Source organism: Callithrix jacchus, chromosome 8 (assembly GCF_049354715.1).
Source record: "Callithrix jacchus isolate 240 chromosome 8, calJac240_pri, whole genome shotgun sequence".
NCBI lineage: Eukaryota > Metazoa > Chordata > Mammalia > Primates > Cebidae > Callithrix > Callithrix jacchus.
The window spans coordinates 51215232-51240738 of NC_133509.1; the positions used below are offsets into that span (position 1 = coordinate 51215232).

General features: G+C 35.2%; 1 long non-coding RNA gene across 4 annotated transcripts in view; it reads right to left on the bottom strand.

Moving 5' to 3' along the window:
* Positions 1 to 25507, bottom strand: part of LOC103795651 (uncharacterized) — a 656956-nt gene that overhangs the window by 630781 nt on the left and 668 nt on the right. The window lies entirely within an intron of this gene.

Sequence of the window (25507 nt, forward strand, 5' to 3'; positions counted from 1 at the left end):
ATATATATATATATATATATATAAAACCCATTAATAGGGTGACAGGATTAGGTTATAACTGAGGATAGTTGGAGACACAGACTTGAACTCATTCACTCAACTTTTAGTGACTGTTCAAGTACGCACTGTAGTTCTGAACTTTTTCACCATTAAGAAAAGCTTTTATAGTTCATTATATTCCATAGCACCCATTCTGGAAATATTTTGTTTATCAAACAAAATTCATTTAAAGCAACATTAAGCTTCCTATTACACATATACGTCTGTTAATCAAAGCCTCCATTCATTATAAAGAACCAGTGTCCAATCTTGCTGAACTGGTAGAATTATAGCCAACAGTCAAGATACTTATCTGTTTAAATAGTCTATGCAGCCTATCATTGTGATGGATAATTTCCTTTAAAGTTTAGGAATGTTGAGTGTAAAACCCATGGATTCCTCAACATTATCATCATAGCCCTGGTAGTCTAGCAAGGCTAGGCTGAGAATCATTGATTGGATACCTACGAGGCACTGATCTTGGTGCTAAGTGCTAAAAATGTGAAAAAAAAATAAGCCCTGTGAAAAAAAAATAAGCCTTGGGTCCTTCCTTAATATGCTCAGAATTTAATTTCTGGTATGACTAGCCTTGCCTTTTGAGTACACAATAATACCTGCCTGGGTTTCTCACTATACCACCCTATATTTACCCTGTTTATTTTCTTGACCACCTAGGCTTCTCCTAAGGGCAGACCACTTAAGAACTTTTATATTTTCTTATGGCATAATGTAGGCATTTCCCATCTGCCAGGGATCTTGGAGCTGTTTGAAAGCAGTCTCTCCCAGGGTTACACTAAAGAAGACACAATATTTTATTAAATTAAAATCAATCAACATAAATTGGACTGATCTTGGATTTAAATCCTAGCTCTTCCACTTGAGAGCTGAGGGACTTAGGGCATGTTTCTAACCTTCTCAATGCCTCAATGTTCTTATCTGAAAAACAGCAATAATAATAGTACTTACCTCCTAAAGTTTTATGAAGATTAAATGATATGATGTATATAAAGCATATATTATAATATTGGCAATAGTAAGTTTTTAATAAATTTCATCTGTCACTGTAATTATTATAGAAAAAGAAAAGGAATGAAAATATATAAATCTTTAGCCAGAAGAGTATGAGGTTTGAGGAGATCATTGTTCTGCAAATTAAGCAAAGGATAGGTGGAGATCAGATGGACAAGAGCAAAGACAGAGTGAGAAAGGTGAAGCAACAGGGCAGAAAAGTTGGAAGTATGTACTGTAGGATTTGGTGTCTCTCTTTCCTGGGTAATTTTTGGTAACTATGTTTATAATTTTGAATATCTTAATATGTTTAAAATGAATAAAAATAGATATTGTTATAGGAAAAAGATGTGTTTAGGAATTATACAAAGATATGTAGACAGATTTTTCCTTGTAATAGTTTAAATAAAGATGAAATTAATAGTGAATCTAAGTAAGGCCAACACTTTTAACTTCCAACTCTTTTAAAATTATTTTTCTAAACTCTAGTGTTAGATTAACAAGAAATCAAAATTGTGTCGTAACCCTGGAATTTGAAAGCTATTAGTTCCCTGTTGCTGCTGTAACAAATTACCACAGGTAATGGCTTCAAATGACATTTTACAGTTTTGGAGGTCAGATGTTTGAAATGGTTCTCACTGGGCTAAAATTCAGGTGTTTTCAGGGCTGTATTATTTTCTAGAGAACCCAATAAATAATTCATTTTCTTGGCTTTTCCATCTTCTAGAGACTATACACATTTCTTAGCTTATGGTTTGTTTCCATTGCCAAGGCCAGCAGCATTCAGTCAAGTCTTTCTCATATTGTATTTATTTGATACTGAGTCATCTGCATCCAATTTCCACGTTTAAGGATCCTTAAGATTACACTAAACCCATTGGCATAATCCAGCATAAACTCTCCCCAGCTCAAGGTCACCTAATTAGCAATCTTAATTCCATTTGCAAATTTAATGAGTTTGTAACCTAATGCAAATTTAAGGAGTTTGTAACCTAATGTAACCTAGTATTTAGGGGTTCCAGGATTAGAATATGGTCATTTGGGGAGGGCCATTTTTTTGCCTACCGTAAGAGCGTACAGTACCAATTTCATTCTTTTGTAGCTCTTCATGCTTACAGAACTCAAATATAAGAGATCCAAATTTGGCATTGTCATAAATATGGGTAATTAATTAACATCATGAATGAAGATTACTTCTAAAGTCCAATTAGAAAACATTTCCTCCTACTTATTAACAATTTGGGAAAATTCATTAACCTTTCTGTGTAATCATTTCTTCATTTTAACTGAAGATCATAATATCTACTTCATATTATCATGAGAATTAAATAAAGTAATGTATGTAAAAAATTTAGGAAGGCATCCAAATTGGAAAAGAAGTAAAATGTCTCTGTTCACAGACAAGATCCTCTTATATGTAGAAAGTCCTAAATATCCTCCACAAAAACTACTGTGAGAAATAAGCAAATCCAGTAAAGTTGCAGGATACAAAATCAACACTAAAAAATTGTTTTTCTACACACTAACAATGAGTAATCCAAAAAGGAAATTAAAACAATCAATTTAAAATAGTTTTGAAGAGAATAAAATACTTAGTCCACTTTACCATGGAGGTGAACTTGTACACAGAAAACATTACTGAAAGAAATTAAAGAAAACACAAATAAAAGGAAACACATTCCATGTTCATGGATTGGAAGACTTAATATTGTTAAAATGTCCACATTACCCAAAATAATGTATAGAGTCAATGCAATCCCTATTAAAATCCCCATGGGATTTTTTACAGAAATAGAAAAAAGAATCCTAAAGTTCACATAGAACCACAAAGAACCTCAAATACCAAACACAATCTTAAGAAAGAAAAAGTGGAAAGCTCACACTTCCTAATTTCAAAACATTTAACAGTTAAGATTAAACTACAGTAGCCAAAACAATATGATACTAGAATAAAGACTGGCATATAAACCAACAGAAAAGAAGAGAAAGCCCAGAAATAAACCTACACATACATGGGCGAATAACCTATGACAAAAGCACCAAGACTACACAGTGGAAAAAGAACAGTCTCTTCAATAAGCAGAGCTGGGAAAACTAGATGTCTACAGACAAAAGAACAAAACTGGACCATTACTTTACACCATAAACAAAAATCAATTCAAAATGAATGAAAGACATAAATATAATACCTAAAATTATGAAACTAGAAAAAAATAAAAAACATTTTTAAAAGCTATATAACATTGGTCTTTGCAATGATTTCTCAGATATAACACCAAAAATGCAGGGACCAAAAGCAAAAGTAGACAAATTGGAACAATATCCAACTAAAAGCTTTCTGTACAACAAGAAAACAATAAACAGAATGAAAAGGCAAACCACAGAACAGAAGACAATATTTGCAAACCATGTATCTGATAAGGAGTTACCATCCAAAATATAAAAGAAACACGTACAACTCACTAGCAAGTAATGATAACACTAAATAATAACCTGACTTCTAAAATGGGCTAAGGACTTGAGAAGACATTTCTTCAAAGAAGATACACAAATGACACATAAGTATATGAAAAGATTCTCAGCATCACTAATCATTAAGGAAATGCAAATTAGAACTGCAAGAAGGCATCATCTTAGGATGGTTATTATTCACACACATACACACACACACACACACAAAGGGAGGCAGAAAAAGAGAGAAAGAGAGAGGAGAGAAAATGACAGATGTTGATAAGGATGTAGAGAAGTTGGAACCCTTATGCACTATTAATGGGAATGTATGATAGGTTAATGGCTATGAAAAACAGCAAAAAAGCTTCCTCAAACAGAATTAAAATAGAATTAGCTTTTGACCCAATAACCTCACTTCTGGGTATTTATCTAAAAGTAGTTAAATCAGTATTTCCAATATATATTTGCATTCTTACATTCACTGCAACATTATGCACAATAGTCTAGAAATAGAAATAATTCAAATGTCTATTAAGAAATGAATGGATAGAAAAAATATGATATACATACAATGAAATATTATTCAGTCATAAAAATGAAATTTTGCCATATAATATGAATGTACCCTGAAGACATTATGCTTAGTTGAAATAAGTCAATCAAAGAAAGACAACTACTGCATTGTTGTACTTATATGAGTTATCTAAAGTAGCTAAACTCATGAAAACAGGAAGTATAATGGTGATTGCCAGGGGCTGGAAGGGGAAATGGAGAGTTGCTATTCAATGGGTATACAGTGTCAGTCATACAAGATAAAAAAGTTCTAGAGATTTTACAACATTGCACTTGTAGCAACAATTTTGTACTGTGCACTTATAATCTGTTTAGAGAATAGATCTTATAATTTTTGCCACAATAAAAAAATTGGACAATATATAGTAAGTCATGAATATATTTTAGTTGCTATAATTATTAATCAATTTTATGATCTATATAATTTGTTTATATGGGTTTTTGTATATTCATCAGTCATTATCAACTCATCTATTTATTCAGCCAATCCACTTATTCACCAAGATTTATGAAACATCTATTGCAACATAAACAGCATACTACAATAATAGGAATAAAAAAATCTTCCAATTGTGTAGCACCATTTGCATTTCCATAAGTTTATCTTATCCAATCCTACGTAGATGAAATGGTTCCTGCCATTAGGTATTAGAGTCTCCTTGAAAAAGCAACAAATGATGTACAAATTCAAACACCATAAACATGGAATTGAGATTTTGTAATATTGTGAATGGGTACTCACTCAGGCTTAATTCATTAATGGTGAGTCTGCGGAATTAGGAGCACCAAAGCAGGGAATGACAAAGTGTCTGCCATCTCAGCCTAGATTGAGTTCTTCTTTCATATAGGGTTGTGAAGACCAGACTCAAAAGGTTAATAAGACCCCAGTAGTTCAAACAATGGCAACAAAAGTGGGTAAAGGGGAATAGGAACTATGGTGGCTGTAATACCTCCTTAGGTTCCTCCATCAAGCAGTGAAATATACTGTAGACATGTCCAGTCTATGCTTCCAAACAAGGAGTGGTGAAACAAAATTATTTGTACAAAATTTGTCAGGTTGGGACCCAAGGAATTTTACAGGGCAAACACTGTGCTTCCTTCCCCACAGTTGGTATTCTGATATATACACTCACTTTCTCATAGATTAATTATTGATTCTGTAGTCACTTCACACCTTAGAGGCTGGAGTAGGAGGAGTTTGAGTGGTATCCCTCCAAATAAAGGAAAGACCAATTTAACACAAATGGAATAAGGAACCCAAAAAATAAACAACAAATAAAGGCATAAGATAGGAATTTCAGCTTGAACATTCCATTCCTTACCCGAATCTCTTGAGTCTGGCTACCCATTGGGGGCTTTGCTCTCAGGTGGATTTCTGAGAAGAGAAAGCCACCATTTGCTTGCTATACCCTGGGGCCAACCAGCTGCCAAGTGCCAGCTGAACAGAGGTGTATCAAGAGGCCTGCAGTCAAAAGGCAGCAGGATGGCCAATTGCCATCAATTTCTGTAGCAAGTCTGGCATCTTGGCATCTTGATGCTCTCCCCCTCCCGCAGGTTAATTGCTAAGAACCTCAGCCTTGAAAGCGTATCCTACCAACTTCAGCTACTTTGTCCTTTCCCTGTACCACTCTAATAGCTTATCTCCTTACACCCTGGTAGTAAAGTGAGGTCTTATATACCTGGCTCTACTTGTGAGACCACCTAAGCTCTAATGTAAATGTTTCTCTCCCCCCTTGCAACATACTCATGGGTAAAGGCAGAATTGCCACGTCCCCTTTGGACCTGATTGCTAGGCAACACTCAGCCATGTGAATTTGTCACTTCTGTTTGGCGCAAATTTCAATTTCACCTCCAACTGTAACAACACTGCTTGATATATTTTAGATGCCACTGTGGTTGGATGGCATCCCAGGAAAGATGTGAAGTGCTACTGCCAGGAATGAATGATTGGCATTGGGTAAAGCAATTCTCTGAACTCAGCCTTGGCATACCATTAATTGTTAAGTCTGTTCTGCTACCACCAACCTCTTGTCAGAATCATGTCTATTGTAAGCCTTTGCGACAAGAGTCCAAATGGTAGAGTTCTCTCCCTCTGTAAGATCCGAATTATGTCGATAATGAAGCAGTGGATTTCTCGTCTCACAATATATTACATTCTACTTTCATCTATCAGCTGCACTTTCTTGTGAAAAGAAAAATAGCTGTATATCTGAACATTACTGAGCTAAGAGCTACTGTGTGCCAATTCAGGTTCTAGCCCTGAATTGGAAACTTTCCCACCCTTTGGTTCTTTCATCACAATATACTTTTATTTGTGGTAACAATTAAATGCTACGAGGAAGAAACAAGTTATTAATAGAAGATAGAATGAATGCTAAACATACTCTGCTAAAAATAAACATATTCTATACATAAAATTTACATACTGCCATTAGATCTGACAACATGCAACATGTAAATGATCATAATTTTTGGATAAACACATGCCATTACTGGCAAAATATAATTCCCAAGGTCACCATATAATTTATATACATGTACATAAATGCTAAATATTATTTGTCCTTAAAAAACATTCAATTGCCTAGCCACCTACTTTGAGTATTCTTAAATATTCCACAATTACACAATTGACCCTGAAGATGCTACTGTGTGGAATGATTTCCTTTCTGCGCTCTGTGCTACGTAATGGTGAAAGTAGTAAATCTGTTTTGAGTCCACTTCAGCCGTTATGTCCACCAACTTTTCAGTCAATTTATTATTTTTTTCCTCAAATCAAAATATCTTCAGAAAACTTGAAGGTATTTTCCTAGACTGAATCTAATTAAATTGAAGTAGTCAGTCAGCTATAAGTAAAAATATTATTTCAGAGTTTATGTGCATTCTCTGATTCATCGGAAACAAAAGGAGTTTCTGTAACAGTGTGAATGAACCATGAAGTGTGCATGTTCTTTTAAGAAAGGCCAAGGGTGCAGTTCTATTTTCTTAGCTCTGCTTTCATATTTATGTGTCTCATTTCCAGCTCATTGCTGATGCCTCAGTTGCGCTATCCATCACCACTTTTATCCTCCTTGTTCCTCAAAAAGAACATAAAATCCTTTTTTATGTGGTGGTAATATTATTGCAAATAAAAGCAAATACCAAAATCTTTATTAGTCTGCCAAAATAATAAACTATTTAATAAAAGCATGCTGTAAAAATAAGGTCATTTGCATCACTCAAGTTACTTGCAGGAAATACAGAGAATTATTGGTCAAAAAAGTACAAACTGACAGCAATTACTTCTGTTGTTCATCTGACATACTGTGCAATAGGGTTAAAATTTTGTTGATATCTTGTATATTTTGAGTTTAAATACCTTTAATATTGCTTAAAACCAGCTGAGCATTGAAAAATGAAAAAAAAAGTACAATTTTCACAATAGACTGATTTCCTCTTTATAAAAAAAATTTTGGTAAGGGAGAAGAACTAACTACACTGATTCCCTTTTGGTGCCTTTATCACAAATGTGGAAGTTGACCTTCTGATAACCTTGACATCCCAATATTTATTGCCTAAATATTTACCATCTTAATATCCAATATTAATTTTATTTGCTGTGGATTTGTGCCTGTGCTTCAGCCGTATAATTTTTCCCCTCTTTGTATTCACCTTTTGTCATTTCTGCATCCACAACAATATAAGATGTTTTATTTGAGAAGGTTAGTTTAATAGTGAAAGTTAACAATAAATGTGCTATTTCTAAATAAATGTCTAATTTTTGATCTTTTAGCCTATTGCAATATAAACCTACCAATTCTTTTTCCCTTGCAATTTTTATTCTCAGCTAGGGGATTTCAAATATATTATTGATATGTTTGTAACATAGCAAAATCAGTAGCCATGGTAAGGACTAAAATGTCATTTGTATAGATTTTATAACCTCAAGAACAAGCTGTATACCAGTTTTTTCTGCATAAAAAGCAAGCAGGGCAATTAAATAAACATTATAAATCTTTTTAAAAATTGGATATTAAATATTTACATTATTGTTCCATGATGACACTTACAATCAAGAAAGGCTCTTCAAACTCCAGTTATCACTATCTTCACTTTATAAAGCCTTTTGTCTATGGTTGTTTCTTTAGGCCACAAACTAATTTGCCAGTTTTACTGACATCAGGTTAACCTAAGAAAATGAAATAATATTTCTGAACCAGGTAATAAAACCACGAGATATCTATGACAATGTGGACATAAGTGATAAACACTTTGGGAGTAAATAAAGGCAATTAAATTAAGATACTATATTTTGTGGCTACATTGTGCCCTTCCAAAATTCACATTTTGAAACCCTTATCTCTAATATCTCAGAATGTGACTGTATTTGGAGATAAGACCTTTAAAGAACTCATTCAGCTTAAATGAGTTTATATAAATGGGCCCTAATCCTATCAGACTGACATCTTTATAAGAAGAGAAACTGTGGATACACAAAGAGACCCTGGGATTATGAAGCACAGAGAGATGAACATGTTAAGAGACAGCAAAAGGGTAGCCATCTGCAAGCCAAGGGGAGAGGCCTTAGAGAAAATCAACCCTACTAGCACCTTGATCTTGAATTTCTAGCCTCTGGAATTGGAAGAGATTTCTGTTGTTTAAGCCTCCCAGTCTGTGATATTTTGTTATGACAGCTCTAGAAAACTAATATATTATGCAATATAAATAGGGATTAAAAAAACTATTTGTGACACCAAATCAAAGATAGCATTTATTCTGTCCAAACCTACTACCCAAATGGATTGAAGATACACAATCCAACTGACTGTAACTCATTCTCATGGTAAAACAAAAATCCAATCTGAACCCTTATCTGTGTCATTACACAGATATAAGCTGAAAATCTTGCTCCATATTTAAAGTTCTCTGTATCTCAGGAGTTCTTAAGAGTCCACAGACCTTTTGGTATTTATTATAGGTCTCATTTTGTGGGCTTTGCATATATTCATTGTAATGAGAAGTGTGTCATCCCAAAAGTTAAGAACCACTTAAATCTCAGTACACTCTGACCAGTTAGTGGGTAACAGAGATTGTTCCCCAATGGAAAAAAAATCTACTATATGTTTTAGCTAGTAGATTTAAATGGACAATGAGATATTATTAATGATCTCGCTGTTCCACAGTGAGATGTTTGACTCACTGAAAAAAGTCATGAGACTTGAAATTTTTGTCAGAAAACCAGATAAATCATTTTGTTCTGTTAAACAAATGCTGCTAAGACAGCTTACTGGCCTATTGCCTCCAGGTCCATAAGAATCACATAAATTCTGAAGAATTTGCAATATAGTAGATCTTAAGGAAAACATCTAAAAATTTGGTGAATCATATTATATGCTAAGAAGAGCCTGAGAGTGGATTTCTAATTGGTACCAAGTACTGTGTTTTAGTGGGTGACACTGTGGGGACAGTTCCTCAGAAGTCACAGTTCTTTCTTAATATCATCTGCAAAAGATTAAGAAGCTCTCCTGATAGAGCTTGGTATGTCCTTCTCAACTAACACTTGATGACTTTGTAAACTGTTAATTTATCTGAATTCTTCTTACCACCATCCTTCTGGATTTATTAAATTCAGTACCGGGACTATGGCCAGAGGAAAATAATTGCAAGTGGAAGAATCAAAAGAGCTGAAATGTAAAATCTCTGTAATGCTGTTTTGGGTTCCAGCTACCTGCTATTGAACATATCCTGGGTACTGCAACACAGAAAAAAGGACATCTTCCCATCTCTACCCACTTACCTGAAGAATACATTCTTACTGTAAGGGAAATGTCTGGAAAAAAGACTAGAATTCCTACTACTAAAAGGAATGTGGGCTTGGAGCATTGTAATCTGGTTATAAATATAAATGAGGACTAATTTTTATGACATATGGCACTTTTTGTAAATTCTCATTTTACCGAGGAAGAAATTACAATTCAAAGATGATAAAGGTCTCAAAGTTCATAGAATCCTAGTATTCAGACCTGGATTTACCTGGCTTGAAAGCCAGTACTTTTTCCAAAGTATCAGGTGTTTTTCTGCCTGATTCATTCACTGCTAGTTTTGTAAAATTTGGCAGGTTTCTGTGCCTATATTTAAGACTGTCACCTAAAGACCAATATTATCAGACCTCAGATAAATAAAGAGTACATGTTTGAGGTGGTAAATAGAGCATAGGCAGAAAACTAAAAGAGCCTTCCACTAAAAGCTCATAGCTCTGTCTAAACAGTTGAAATAAAATATTTGTAGAGATGGGGGAAACCAAATCAATTTGTAAAATCCAAGAAAATAGACCAGTATTTTGACTGGGTAAACCAGATAATCACACCTTCTCACACCCAATTCATTCCACAGAATATGCTTAATATATACATTTAACTATTTAGGTAACTATTAGGTAAATAATTAGTCAGATAACTAATTAATTCGGTAACTAAAGAAAATATGGTACAACACTGTATTAGTTATCCATAGTTTCTTTCAATGATTGTTACAGCAACCTTATTTCTCTCACAAAATAGAAAGCAATCTCGCTCACAAATCTATTGGCCTAACTCAGTTTAACTGGACAAAATTCAAGGTGTCCGCAGAACTTCATCTTGGGAGGGTCTAACGGAGAATCTGTCTGTTTCCTTGCCTTTTCCAGCTTCTAGAGCTGAATTCCTTATATTCATTGACTTGTGGCCCTTCCCTCCATCTTTCAAGCCAGCAACATAGCATCATTTTGCTTCAGTCAACACCTTGCTTTCTATTCTCTTCTCTAGTCAAATCTCCCTTTGCTGCTCCCTCATAAGGACACTTGTGATTGCATTTAAAGCCCACCTAAATAATTCAGGATAATCTTTCCATTTCAAGATCCTCAATCACATCTGCAAAGTTCCTTCTGCCATATAAAGTAATATTCCAGGGGATAGGACCTATCTGGATATCTTTGAAGGACATTATTTGCCGGTTCCAGGCATTCATAAAGAATCCATCTTTATTAGAGTATCCTGAAGAACTGAAGCAGTTATCCAGATATTTTAAGCAAATGTCTACATATTTTTAAGGTCATGGTAATAATATTTACTGTTTCCTCTGTGACAGACACAACTCTAAATGTTTCACATACGTTGTACAGGTGAATAGCAACAAAACAAATTATGAGATAGGTTCTTTGTTATTCTCATTTTACAGATGGGGAAACTGAGGCACACAAAGTGAGATTACCAATTTACCCAAGGTCACAACTACTTCTCTAAATTATCCAGATTAAACGTTTGCATGCATTACCAAACTTATTTCTTCTTGCATAAAAACATTTTAAAATGTCGTTTCAAATTGTCCATGAGATTATTTCAGTACAGTATACACTTTATGCCTGTAGTTACAGCAGCAATGTGTTCTTTGTGTCAAAGTTATTTTCAGACAAAATTTAGTTTCCTTGCTTTGGTATTCTTACTTGGGATGGTTTCTAAACAATAAATCCACTAGTCACTCATTCCTCTACCAGTAATAGTCCTAATTTTATTTGCTGAGCATTTTTCTTTCCTCCAAAGGCTGCAAAGTTCTGGAGAGAGTTACAGAGTAATAGAAAGCAATTTCTCTCTCAAAAAAGAGAGATAGCAGTCCTTGGCATATGCAGTTTCTGTTGTTGTCCAAAAATTGCTTGCTTGCTTTTGGTCTTCTGTGAATGTGTTCCTCCTAACTTCCAAAACTTCTTTTCATACTCTTGTTTTCAATGGTCCCATATAGGCTTACCAATGGAAATCTGTTTCCTTTATCCACATACGTCATCTATGTCCTTGCTTTTCTTTGTCACAGAGACTGGGAGAATGAACAAAAACATCTCTGTTGTTTAAGATCTTTTACACACATTCCTTAATCTTTGGAGCTTTCTCTAAATCTGTTATATGATGGTGTGTGGTAAAAGAGAAAATCCTTTTATTTAAAAAAAATATATTCTGGAATTCTGAAGACATCTTAAATCATAGGAAAGTTGTGGAATTTGAAGATCCAACAAAAACTTAAAAGTTTGGTCCCAAATCCATTGGCAGGGATTATGGGTTTTATATTGTTTGTGGATAGATTTCAAATTACCTCAAGCACGCATGACTTACTGTATCACTTAATTATTTCCCTTCTAACATTATCAGGTTATAGGATTGTTCTGGGCCCTTGAACTCAGCTAAGTGGAATGACCCTACTAGGGAGAGTTTCATATGCTGTACCCAAGAAGGGTTTTCAGCTGACTCTGGCCTTTTTATCCATATTGTTAGTGGTTTATTATATTTCTCTCAGTCTCAAAGACATAAATATATCATGGTAATGTTATGCATACAGGAGATAACCAAGAAATAACACCTTCATAAAATGGTAACTAATTGACTATGGGGACTGGTCAAGTCATGATCAAACGAAACCTATAGGAAAAGGTTGATTTAATCTTTTTTAACTATGAACAATACGGGGAGCAAATGATATGGAGAGCCAGTAAAGTCAACAGATCCATGATGTTTGGAGATTAATGGTAGAAATCTATGACATAATTAGAAAACCAAGACACATTACATTTTAGGTTTATTTGAGCTTTCAGGAAGGCACTTATTTTAATAGAGCTGAAGAATTACAGATTATATATACATACACAAAAGAGAGCAAAATATCTAAAAGCACTGTTCTTATTATTCTAAGCATAGGGTGATCTGTAAAGCTTTTTAATGAAAAAGAAAAGAAACATTAATAAAAGAAGAAACATCTGAAACAGAACAGAAAGTAGGTTCCTCAAATGACATAGCAGTTTTCAGTAGCATCAACTGTTGCAGTGAAAACAAAGATTTCTAATCTTAGAACTTGGCAGGTGAGTAAGTAACAGACTTCCCAATATAATGTTTTCATTTTTGAGAAATAAATGGATTTGTGATATTTTTCTTTTGCTTGTTTCACATTCTTTCTCATGTTTAATTAACCACTTGGGATACTGATTACAAATACTTTTAATTAAAATAATTATTGGTTCTCTATTAACTGAACACTTTACTAGATCTTCTGCCTCTTTGAGAATCTGTAAAGTAGTTTAAGTCAGCAAAAATATGTATGTATCTCCTTAAATACGTTGCAATGAAGACATTCGTAGGCCTGTGCAAGTTTATGTTTAAAATGGAAGAGACAACCTAATTAAGAGGTTGAGGTTTTTAGTAGTAGAGTTTCTTTTTGAATATTGTTCGTTTGTCACCTTGTTAGTTTCTCTCTCAACTTTTTGATTTTACTAATTGTAAATATTGGGAAGAAGGCGCAGAGTTACTTGAGGTCTTTTTATGCCCTGCAGCATGTCATCTTAGGTTTCTTTCAGAGCAATGAATGTTATATTAATGAGGGCTGTTGTCAATGAAATGCCAACAAAACTTCCAATTAAAACAAGAAAAGGTATTTCTAGAGAATTTTAAAACATAAATTAGACAAGTAATTGGGCTATATAAAAATACACTAAAAAATAAATTCCTCATTAATAAAATGCTTTTGAACAGACTGGATTCCAGTAAGAACAGACTGGATTCTTCGTAAGAACATTTGGTTCTTCTTTATAGTCTCTACATCAGCCTTACAAATATTTCCTTATTCATTTGTCACTGCAAATAACTATGTGGGCATCAGGAATAATAACAACTATAAATTTAGTGTCCAAATATATACATCCTGAGGTGAGGGCAGGTAGGGAAAATACCGAGCAAGTCAATTTTTGAAAATTATTTGCAAGACTGCTATAACACACTTTGCAGAATGAAAACAGATGGTCTTTAGGATTTGCATTATATTGACAGAGAAATTATAACCCAGAACACTAAGGGTATTTTTTTACTATGATGGCAGAGGGACCCAAGCCAGCATCTCAGAGAATATGGTACTTTCCCCTGACAAAGTAAATTGTTAAAATGCCAGATTTCCACCATATTACATCTTGCAGAATAAAATCATCTAAGTTAGTAAATGCTTTTAGTTGTCTTTCTTCAGTGGGTCAGAGCTTGTTACTTGTTGTACATAATTTTTTAAATAACAGTATGGTTTGTTGTAAAGTATTTTATGCTTGAAACTCTTAAATGCTTTCAAACATCCATTTATTTGCCCTTAATTATTAACATAAATTTAAAAATCATTGGTAAAAGTTTTTCATGACACATATAGTTGGGATTATCTTAATTTTTAGGAATAATATTTAAAAAACCACACCTCTGGTTGTGATGATTTAATATTAAGCCAATTTAGTATGCATAAACTTGGTAATCCTCTAAAACCTCTTTGCTATAGACTTGGTATCTTGATTTAAGCAAGACTATCATTTCTTTCTCTACAGAAGAAAAAAACATTACTTCTCTAAAACTACCACTTTTCCTTAGAGAACACTTAAGTCTTTTATCCATTCCTGTTTCAGACAAAACATAAGTGCTCTTAACTTAGCATGTAAACTATTTTTAAATATTTATTTATTTATTTGTTTTTGAGACAGATTTTCCTTCTGTTATCCAACCTGGAGTGCAGTAGTATAATCACAGCTCACTGCTGCCTCAACCTCCTGGGTTCAAGCAATCCTCCCATGTCAACCTCTTGAGTAGCTGAGACCACAGGAGCCACCACACCTGGCTAATTTTTTCTATTTTTGCATTTTTTAAGAAATGGGAGTGTTGCTTAGGCTGGTCTCAAACTCATGGGCTCAAGCTGTCATCCCCTCTTGGCCTCCCCAGATGCTGGGATTACAGGTGTGATTCACCATGGCCAGCCAATCTGTATCCTAATTGTGGACCCTAGGTTAAGAAGTCTTGCTTAAAATGTTCATAAAAACTTTCTGATAGTCTCTCCATGCTTTGAGAGTACCAAGCTTATCTTTTTTAAAATAAGTTTTACAACACAGAGATGGTCAGCCCACCTAACAAACTTTGTCATCATCATTGCCATTGTGATCAATAATAACATAGCCACATGATCTCCTAATGTCTTGCCCCAGTTGACACTCCACCCAGTACCAATGCCAGTGATAATCTGAGTCATCATGTTGTAACTGCATGTCATGAATTACAATTTATGACTCATCTTCTTCACTTATCTACCCCACAAACATGTTCAAATGAGTCACCTCATTTCTTCTTTCATATCAATATGATCTCTCTCACAATTGCTTCCCCAATTACTATACTTCTTAGTGTTCTTTGTAAGAATTCAAAATGTGGTTTCTGAATCCTTTAATATAAATACCTAAAAGACTCTCACAATCATACTCAATGACAACTTGTTAAAGTAAAATAATTTCCTAAAAGAACAAGAAATGCAGCCTAATCTTGTTTACAGATTAATCATGTTTAATGTCTATGCTATTCATTCTTACACTCAACAAATATCTTTAAGCATTTTCTATGTACCAGGTAGACAAACAAGAACTGGCAATAGAGTAATAAGAAGGTGTGTGAGTTATTCTGCTTGCCCTCCCAAGACCCATTCTTCATCCTCTACCTTGTTCTCTGCCCCAAGGGCTGATCTTTGAAACCTGCTTTAACAAGCTCCCTTACTGTCTAACTTTGTGTGGGAGTCAGCCAACTGGAAGCACTAGCAGGAAATGGAAAGGCAGATGAAGAAGAGATAAGTTTATTTCTTCACCTGTGATTTCCCTTTCTTAATGCATTATTGTGGTGGTGGCTGTATTCCCTCTATTACTAGAGTACCTATTGACTGACCCCATTTTCCAATACCCCAGCCTCTAAAAAGATCTAATGATACCATTTTCTCTCCCTGCTTATTCAGCCCCTATGGGTGCTATTGCTTTCCTAGTGCTGCTAGTTCCTGGAAATCTCAACATTCCTTATAATTCCTCAAAGTTGCCTACAGCTCTGTTAGAAGTCCCTTCATTCAATATCTTTCAGATCTGTCTCCTGCCACTAGATTGACTGGTACAATAGACCTGGGCATTCTTTGCTTTCATAAAATGACGATATACTAGAGAATACAGACATTTAATAAATTATGACCAGAAAGTGTAAGGTGCTATGGGACCAGATAAGAGTATCTTACCTAGCCTGTGATAATTGAGGAAAGTTTGTTGTGTGCGATGTTCATAATCATACATCTAAAAGTAGAGAGGCAAATATATGTTTATTTATGTTTTGGCAAATAGGGTCCTCTGTGTCTTTGCATCAAAAAGTCCGTGAACTAAAACATTAAAAAGAAAAAATGTGCAATGCTTTTTATCTGTGAAGATAAGGTAAATTTTGCCTAATTCAATTTTATGGTTAATTCTCCTTTACAGTTTGCCTAATTCAATTTTACAGTTAATTGTCTCCTAACACCCTTAGAAGCCACTTCTACACATGCTTGCTAGGTTGCTGCCCATACAAACTGGCAAGACTCTTTTGTCCTTGAGATAACTCAGTGACCTCTAAAGTCTCAGTGTTTTGCAACAACAAAGGTTTACTTTTGTATAATTGCTAAACACAACAAAATTTTAATCCATCTGGTTCCACCAAAAAAGCAAAGCAAAAGAAATTTTATTGATGAAATGAAAGCTCAAAGAGAAAGTGACTGTAATTAAAATGTTTAATCAAATTCTAACATATTACTATAATTCCAATAAAATTTTCAAAGTTTAAATTCTCTTTTTATAGGCTGTTTTTTTTAAGTTCTTCTTGCAAATTGCTCTACTTTAGAGGAAAATGGGTTTTCCATTTAAATAAAGTAATTTATTCAACTATTCCTGTTGCCATTGAGTTGCCACTTAGAATTTAGTTTGTTGGACTTTTGAATACATCTAATTACTCAGAAATAGCAGCTAAGTAGAGAAGGCTAAAGAGAGAATGAATAGAGAAGTCTATTCATGAGCTTTTACCAGAGCCATAAGATATTGCTATGAATGATTGCAGGCTATATATGTTCTATGATGAAAAAAAATGACAGATGGGCATGATGTTCATGATGCTTCCAATATTTTCAAAGCTGTAGCCGACCAGTTTCAAATGATTGATTTAGAGTCCAGAACATTTATATGTTTGGACAATATTTGAGGAATAAAAATAGGTGTAACATTGGGCCTGATGTCATCATATTTTAAGCTCATTTTACAGAGAAGTCCTTGATGAAGAAAATCAGTGGTTGAATATGTATGTATGTATTCCCTACTTTTCTTGCAAAATGAGATTTCTTTTCCAATGAGATTCTCAAAGCAAGGCTTTTTTTTTTCTTTTTTAATGGATTATTATTACAGTTCTGGAAATTCAGAATGTGTGAGAGCATATGCCATTTCTTTTTAAAAATTGCAGAGTAGACAGTTTTATGATCCTGAAATTTATAATCCAGCTTGAATGTCAGAAAACCTGGGTTCTAGTCCCAGTTCTGCCACTAACATAGTGTAGCCAAGCACTAATTAACTGATATAACTGTGTTTCTGTTCTTTCATTTGTAAATTGAAAAGAAAATATTTTCTTCAATCTACTTCACAGGAATATTAGGAAAAACAAAACAAAACTTGTTAAAGTACTTGTAGCTTTTTAAAAGAAAGATGATCTGTATATCCAATTTACAATTACATAATATAATATATTCCACTAGATCTCAGACATCTTCTTAAATCAGAAGAACAATGAGTGAAATTATTTAAAAAGACTCTGGAAAAAAACTTTTCAGGTAGGAATACTAAAAAATATCAATTTATCACTTAAGAAAAACTCTAAAGTTATTCTATGATGCAGTATTATAGAAAAGACATCTAGAAATCAAGATTGGATTGAATGTAGAAAATCTTATATTTAATACATTAAGTGACAATGAAATTCAAAAAGACCTTCATCATCCATCTCCAAACTATTGAAGCACCGTAACATGTATAAGCCTGTATAAGACTCTGGCTACTAATTGGGGGAAGAAAAGGAACAAAGGAAAGTTAATGATTAGAGACCAGGTTGGTGGAGGATGATGTCCTTAAAAAAAACAAGAAATTGGTAGAAGCATGAATTGCGGTGACAAGAGCAGGAATGTGGCATGCTGAGATATTAACCTTCATTTTATATGTGTTGGAGATGCACGTGTCCAGAGTTCTTTAAGTTATATTCCAGCCATATTTTGGAGGTGCTTTACCTAGTCTTGTTAGCTAGAATTTAGAGACCCTAATATGTTTGATGAAGACCTTAAAAAATCTTTATTCTTTAATATTCAGTAAACAGAATGAGATAAATCTATATGGAGAGGTACTACAGAATAATGTCCTAGATATATGTGGAAAAACAAAGCACAGAACAATGAATATAGTATGCTCCCCTTGGTGAAAAATAAAAGTGATATATGCTTATATATGCATAAACTCATCATGTAAAGATACAGAAAAATGGGTAATGTGCTGCCTCACAGGAAGAGACCTAGGGGACTGAAGTTCTAAGGAGAAAAAAAGCCTAATTTTATTCCTTGCTCTGAAATCTACATTGTCTGATATATATATAGGCACTCTAGCTTTCTTTTGAGTAGTATTTGCATTGTATTTTTTTTCTATCCTTTTACTTTTAATCTGCCTGTGTCTTGATATTTAAAGTGAGTTTCTTATAGACAGGGTATGGTTGGGTCTTGCTTTCCTGTCCAGTGTTTCAATCTGAATTTTAAGAGTTTAGATATTTACATTTAATGTGATTATTGACATTATTGGGCTTAAATTTACCATCTTGGTATTTGTTTTCTGTCTCATTTTTTCTTCTTTTTTTCTGACTTCTTTTAGGCTATTTTTATATGACTCCATATAAATCTTTTTGATTTTGATATAGTTACATATAAATGACCTTTTTGAGCATTTTCATTTTTGTTTATTTTTGAGACAGAGTCTCGCTCTGTCACCCAAGCTGGAGTACAGTGGCAGGATCTTGGCTCACTGTAGCCTCTGCCTCACAGGTTCAAGCAGTTCTTCCTGCCTCAGCTTCCTGAATGGCTGGGATTATAGGCACATGCCACCATGCCTGGCTAATTTTTGTATTTTTAATAGAAATGGGGTTTCCGCATGTTGGCCAGGCTGGTCTTGAACTCCTAACTCCAGGTGATCCACCTGCCTTGGCCTCCCAAAGTGCTGGGATTACAGGCATGAGCCATCACGCCCAGGCTTTTTTGAGCATTTTTATATGATTCCATATCATCTCTCCTTTATAACTTATTAATAACTCATTGTTTTTAAATTTTTTAATGTTTGCTTGAGAATTTGCATATAACAGATGCTATAATCAGTGTATTTATATATATTTAATTCTCATGTAATTAAGAGGTGTAAGTATCCCTATTGTACAGATGAAGAAAAATATCTTGCTGAAATTACAAGTTAATGTCTCAGAACCAGAATTCAAACCCAGATTTGTCTAATTCCAAAATGTACTTTGTAGTACTAGGTATATATTGGAATAACCCTTCAGCCTGTTATATGGTAAAGTTTTAAATATCTTTTATTTTTTGAGACAAGATCTTGCTTTGTCACTGAGGCTGGAGTGCTATGGTACAAGCATAGCTCACTGTAGCCTTGACCTCCCGAGTTCAAGCAGTCCTCCCACTTTACCCTCCCAAGTAGCTGGAAATACAAGCACATTCCACCATACCTGGCTGTTTTTTGTTTTTTTTTTTTTTTCAGTAGACACAGGGTCTTACTGTGTTGTCCAAGCTGATCTCAAACTCCTAGGCTCAAGCAATCCTCCCACCTTGGCCTCCAGAAGGGCTGGGATTATAAGCATAAGCCACCATTTCTGGCCTTAAAATACCTGATAACATTGGGTCTACATTTACACAGAGCAGCTGGAGCCAAACGATGAGTGAGTAGTGGTTTGTCACAGTGCTCACCATTTCAAATTACCTTCTACCAAGCCATTTCCCTCACTTATGTTATCTGCCTAGTTCCTAAAGCTTTTGAATTTGTCCCTGTCCATTATGGAACAAAGAAAAAAATCCCTAAAAGACAGAATGACTCTCAGGTATAAAATGTTTAGCAATTACCTCATATATCAATTCATATAATACAACACAACAATTTAAGTCTTTCAGAAAAAAGGATTGATCATCTTTGTAGTAGAGAAAAAGGAGATTCAAGAGGTCCATGATGGTAATACCCTTCCAAACATATCTTAGAATAGTCAAAATAACCAGCTGTCCATTTCAATGGAAGAAACAGTATAGTGATTAAGAGCCAGACTGCCTAGGTTTGAATTCTGGTACTGGCACTTAGTAGCGTTAGGATTTCTGGCTGTCCATTTAACATCTGTGTGCACAGTTTCCTCATGTGCAAATGATGATAACAATGTATTCTACTTCATAAATTTGCCATGGCATTTAAATGGGTGACTGCCCATAGTGAGCTGTATTTACTTATATAAATACATCAGATACTCATATCCTGATGCCCTAAAGTTTATGTTCCAAATAATTATTTAATTCCTTTTTTCTTAAATCCTTATCAAGCAACTTCTGATGGTTTCTTATATGGCATGACTTTAGGCAGAATGAATTTAAATCCTTTCACGGTGTCTGAGGAGTAACCACCTGTAGCATTCTTGATTTGATTATCTGAGTCTTTATCAATCAGTATATCATTAAGATGTGCTGCCAAGGAAGCAGAATTCAGTGACAGCTTGCAACTTTTATTACCAGCAACAGTGTTTGGCTATGGAGAGTTTTCCTTAAGTAAACTGGCAAAGGACAGAGTTTTTTTGAGGCTGATTTTCTGTTCACCTATTTTGCTGGCCTTACGAGTTAATCCATAGCCCCTCATATGTAACAGTCTCAGACTATAGGAAGAGAGCTCACAATGCCTTTGAAAAGTGAATCTTGAGCTAGTCATTTTAATACATTACAAAAAGAATTTTACTTTTGACTGCACTGATTAAAAAAAAGTCTATTAACTTATTGACATTTATTGGGCTGAAGTTGCCTTTACACTATCCATGTGGAACACTATGAATATGGGGGTCTTGCTAAGCCAACTATTATTAACATTTGAACAAATTACATGTAGGCAAATAAATACTACCAGTTAAAAATGTTTCCTCTATTAACTTGTAGTAAAAACACTTAGCACTTAGCCAGCATTCAATATCAATATGTTAGTATGCTTAAGATTAGTATATATGTTTGGAAGTAAAGCATTTCCTTAAAAATACTATTGTTTATAATTTAGACTTTCACAAATGTAGGTTGGTTCTATTTCAAGTACTATTCTAAGTGTGAATTAACTCTTTATTCTACATTTCTTACTCCAGCAAGGCACTCCAAACGTCTCCACTCCTCATGTGATTTTGTGAGAGTTATTGTCTTGCTCTGGCAGCCTTACAGGTGTTCCACTTAGATCTCCCCTCAAAGGCACCTGCTGTGGAGAGCACAGCTGACTGACAGTCTTCAACTGCCACACCTTTGGATCCACTGTGGGGTTCCTGTCAAGCCATGCCTCCCCTGGCTGCTCCTGGGCTTTGATTGAACAGGTACTGGATCCTGGCCTTTCCTGTTTGTAAGGATTTAGCTGGCACCACTAGCAGAATGCCTCTCCTGTCACAGAATCCCACTCAGCAGAACATCTGCAAGAAACTTCATTGAAAAGGAGGTACAGCAGAGTAGGTCGTATCCATGGGGTCTAATTATTGGATCATATACTGTACCATTTAGGTGAAGTTGGCCTCATAGAGTACAGAAAAAACCTACTTAAGTCACAGCTACATTAGCAGCTCAGAGACAGTAATCTGCAAGGATGGCATGACATCTCTCAGTATTTAGCACAGGCACTAATCAGAGATTTCCACATGGCACTGTGTCTTTAGTAGGACAAATACATGGATCTAGGAACCAAAAGGTGAAATCACAAATGGCTATATTTACAATCACTCCCAATAACTCACTGGAGAACTCTGTTTCACCTCCCCCAACTCTGAGCTGAGTACAGTTAGAAGTTTTCTCTCTTGCAAAGGGGTACTACACACTGAACTATAAGCTATGCGTAGCAGAATACTTTTGGCTCTTTGCAGCCAGGGGTCAGCAAACAAGGATAATGGATTAGTATGAGGAGGTGGGGCTGCCTTTATACCTTGGGGACAAATAGAAATACATGTAGAACCTAGATGATCCACTTGGATGCCTCTCAGTATGCCCTTACTAATTATAACTGTGAATGGACACAAACTGCAGCCATGGACTGAGAAGAGTATGATGACAAAGGCCCAAGACCACTTAGGAGTGAATGTGTAGATCATGCCACCAAGTAAGTCAATACCATCTGCTGAAGTGAGAGCTGAGAGTGAGGGGAATATAGAGTGGAGAGTGGATGACAGGGTAGGTACTAGCGTGGTCCCAGACCACCTGCAATGATAGTTTGTCCTATTAACTTCCCTTTTCTAAGTTTATCCTTAGAGAGGTTTACAGAAATCATGAAGTGACACCACAAAAAAATCAGTTGTTAGGATCTGATTTACAGTCTCTAGCTACTGCACTTTTGGATTCACCACTGAGTTTCCACCAGACTGTTTTTCCTGCACTGCTCTGAGACAGTGACTGAGCATAGCAGAGATAAGAGAACTGGGCAATTCCTGACCGATTTGGAATTCCTCTAATTCACTACTTTGGCTTAGGATTCCTGACCTAGCTGAGTCTCTCAGAATGACCCTGCAAACCAGTTCTTTCAACCTATTCTTCCTTCCCATTCTGCTTTTTCAGATTTTGACCTTGCATTCCAATTGGAGCCTTCTCTTGCTCATCTCTTTGTCCTTCACAGGGATTTTCTCTAATCTCCTGCACATGTAATTCTCAGAAACCTGTAACTGACAAACTAGGTGTTGTTTTTAAATTTCAGCAAAAGAAAATGACACAAAGGTGACTAGACTGATTTAAGAAAGATTCTCAATGGGAAAAGTTAGAGCATAGCTTAACCTCTAGTTCTTAACAAGTTTTTCAGGGGTAAATAATTGCTCTGGTTTTGTTCAGTTAGCTATGAAAACAAATCTTCTACAAAAATATGTATGAATCTAAGAATAACTTTGATGGCTGGGTCAAGACCAATCTGACATATGTTAATTTCAGAAATATCGGTATATCTATTGTACCAGGATGAATTGAACCTACTGTTTTTATGATGGCCTTGATAGAACATTCAAGCACAGAGCCTTTTATAGTAATTCTGAGAGAAAGGCAATAATGTGAAGAAATATAAAAATTTTAAGAAAACACACATTGCAGTGTTATATTAGGCAACCAGAAAAAAATCATTAATTGAAAGAATTCTGGTAGAAAGTTTTAAAAGGAGGGAATAGGTACTGAGAGAAATTTTATTCAAGGAGTAAAAACGACCTGGAGGAGAGATACTTAATACAAGGTACTAGGAAGAATCTAGAGTGGGAAAGCACCACCATCAAGCTAAAAACTGGGTGACCTTGGAAAATGGCCTCAATATATTTCCTAAGATACAGTTTAATGCCAGGATATACACACTGTAATAAAACTGTTAAGGATGTCTTAAAATGAAGCTTACAGAGTGCAGAGAGAAACAAAAATGTAATTCTAAAGACGTAGTTTTAGGAAGGTAACCTTAGAATCTCCTCTCTTAATTCCTCTTGGGAAGTGGCAAGGAAAAGATTTCCCTTGGTGGAAAAGCTATCCATTGGCATCTTTGGGAGTCCCTATTTTATCAAAATCACTCATCATGTTAATTTCTGCTACTTCACACAATCTCCTGAAAAATGATGTCAAAGAGCCAGAGTAACCTGCCTGGTTTTGAAGTTCCTCATTTTGGTTTTCCATGACCCTGGATAATCTGGCTTCATCCTATTTATCCAACTTATTTTTCCTTCTTTCAAATATACCCTCCAAACTAGTCAAACTAGTCTACTCACTGGTGTCCAGTACACCATGCTCATTCTTGTTGTGCTGTCTTTGTTTGGAAGGTCCACCTATTCCTATTCAATTCCACTCATCTTTCAAGTCCCATCCTCATTCCATATGCATTACATAACTTGTTACTTTCAAAATATGTTCTCTTGTATTACTATTATAGGATTAAAAAATTATTTTAGACAGATAGGAAAAGGGGTCCTTGGAAAGTTTTTGTTTTTTAAAGCAGCTCCAGAAATGTTTGTTGTCTAGCAGGAGAGCCCAGGCTCTAACAGCCAGCTAGCAACCTTTGATATGCAAATGCTGGCCATTAGAAACTGGGTCCACACAAACATGGTGATTCCCACTGCTGTCCTCTCACCCTTTCCCCCATATAACCCCACAAGTGTAGAACATGAAGGTGCCCTGCTTTGCATATTAAAAGGCTAGGGTGGGAGGGCCAGTTTTTTCTCAGGCTATGTGAATGACAGTGCCTGGTCAAACTAATCTCCTGAGCCCTATGCGAATCAGACACCACCTCCTCCAGCCTCCTTATCTAACTGGTATCCCTGGCACTTGGGGTTTCCTCTCTAGGGTTTGAAGCCCCTCTCCCTCTGTGTCTGTACACAGGAGCTTCTTCCTTCTTTCTTCTCCCTTCTTGCCTATTAACTTTCCATTCCTTAAAACCATTCCATGCGTGTCTGTGTCATTTTATCCAATTTGGTGTGAGACAAGAGCCCTGGTGTTCCTTCACTCATCAGAGCCCTATCATTTTAAGTGTGTTTTCCATGTATTTATCTCCTCCAAATAGACTGCAAACTTCTTAAATACTTGACTCATTTGGCAAATATTCATAATTGCAAAATCTTAAAGCTGTATGATTCCAGATGCTGAAACTGATATGCAGACTGTCACTGCTCTAGTCACCCATAGTGAGTTGAGAACATCAAAATAACATTGAACGCTTACAATGTACCTGGCATAATTCTAAGTTTCCTACATATATTAACTTACTTAATTCATGCCTTTGGTATCGTTCTTCATGACTTTCTGTTTTATCCCATATCTAATCTGATTCTGTTGGCTCTATCTTCAAAATAGAGCTAGAATCCTCTCACTTATCCCCAAATTCACTGTCCTGATTCTAGGCTCTGTCATCTCTCTACTCAAACATTGTAACAGCTTCCTAATAGGTGTATTCTCAACACTGCAAACCTTTTAAAATTTTAAGTCACACCTCTTCAAAACTCTGCAATGACCTACAAGACCCTACATGATCTTTCCCCTCCATCACCTTAACCTCCTATCACACTATTCTGCTTTGCTCAATCTCTTCCACGAACACACCAGGCACCTAGAGTCTTCGACTTGTTTTTCTCTTGTCTGGAGCACACCCTAATCATATATACAGCTAACTCTTTTTATTTAAGTTGGCTCAACTCTCACATCATCAATAAGGCCTACATAGACCCTATTTAATTCTGCAGTTTGCCTCTCCACCTGTCTCATACCCCCCGCTCCTTTCTAATAGCACTTCTCACTCTTTAACATTTACTTTTAAGCTATATATTGTCTGTTCTCCCCATCCCCATTTAAACTC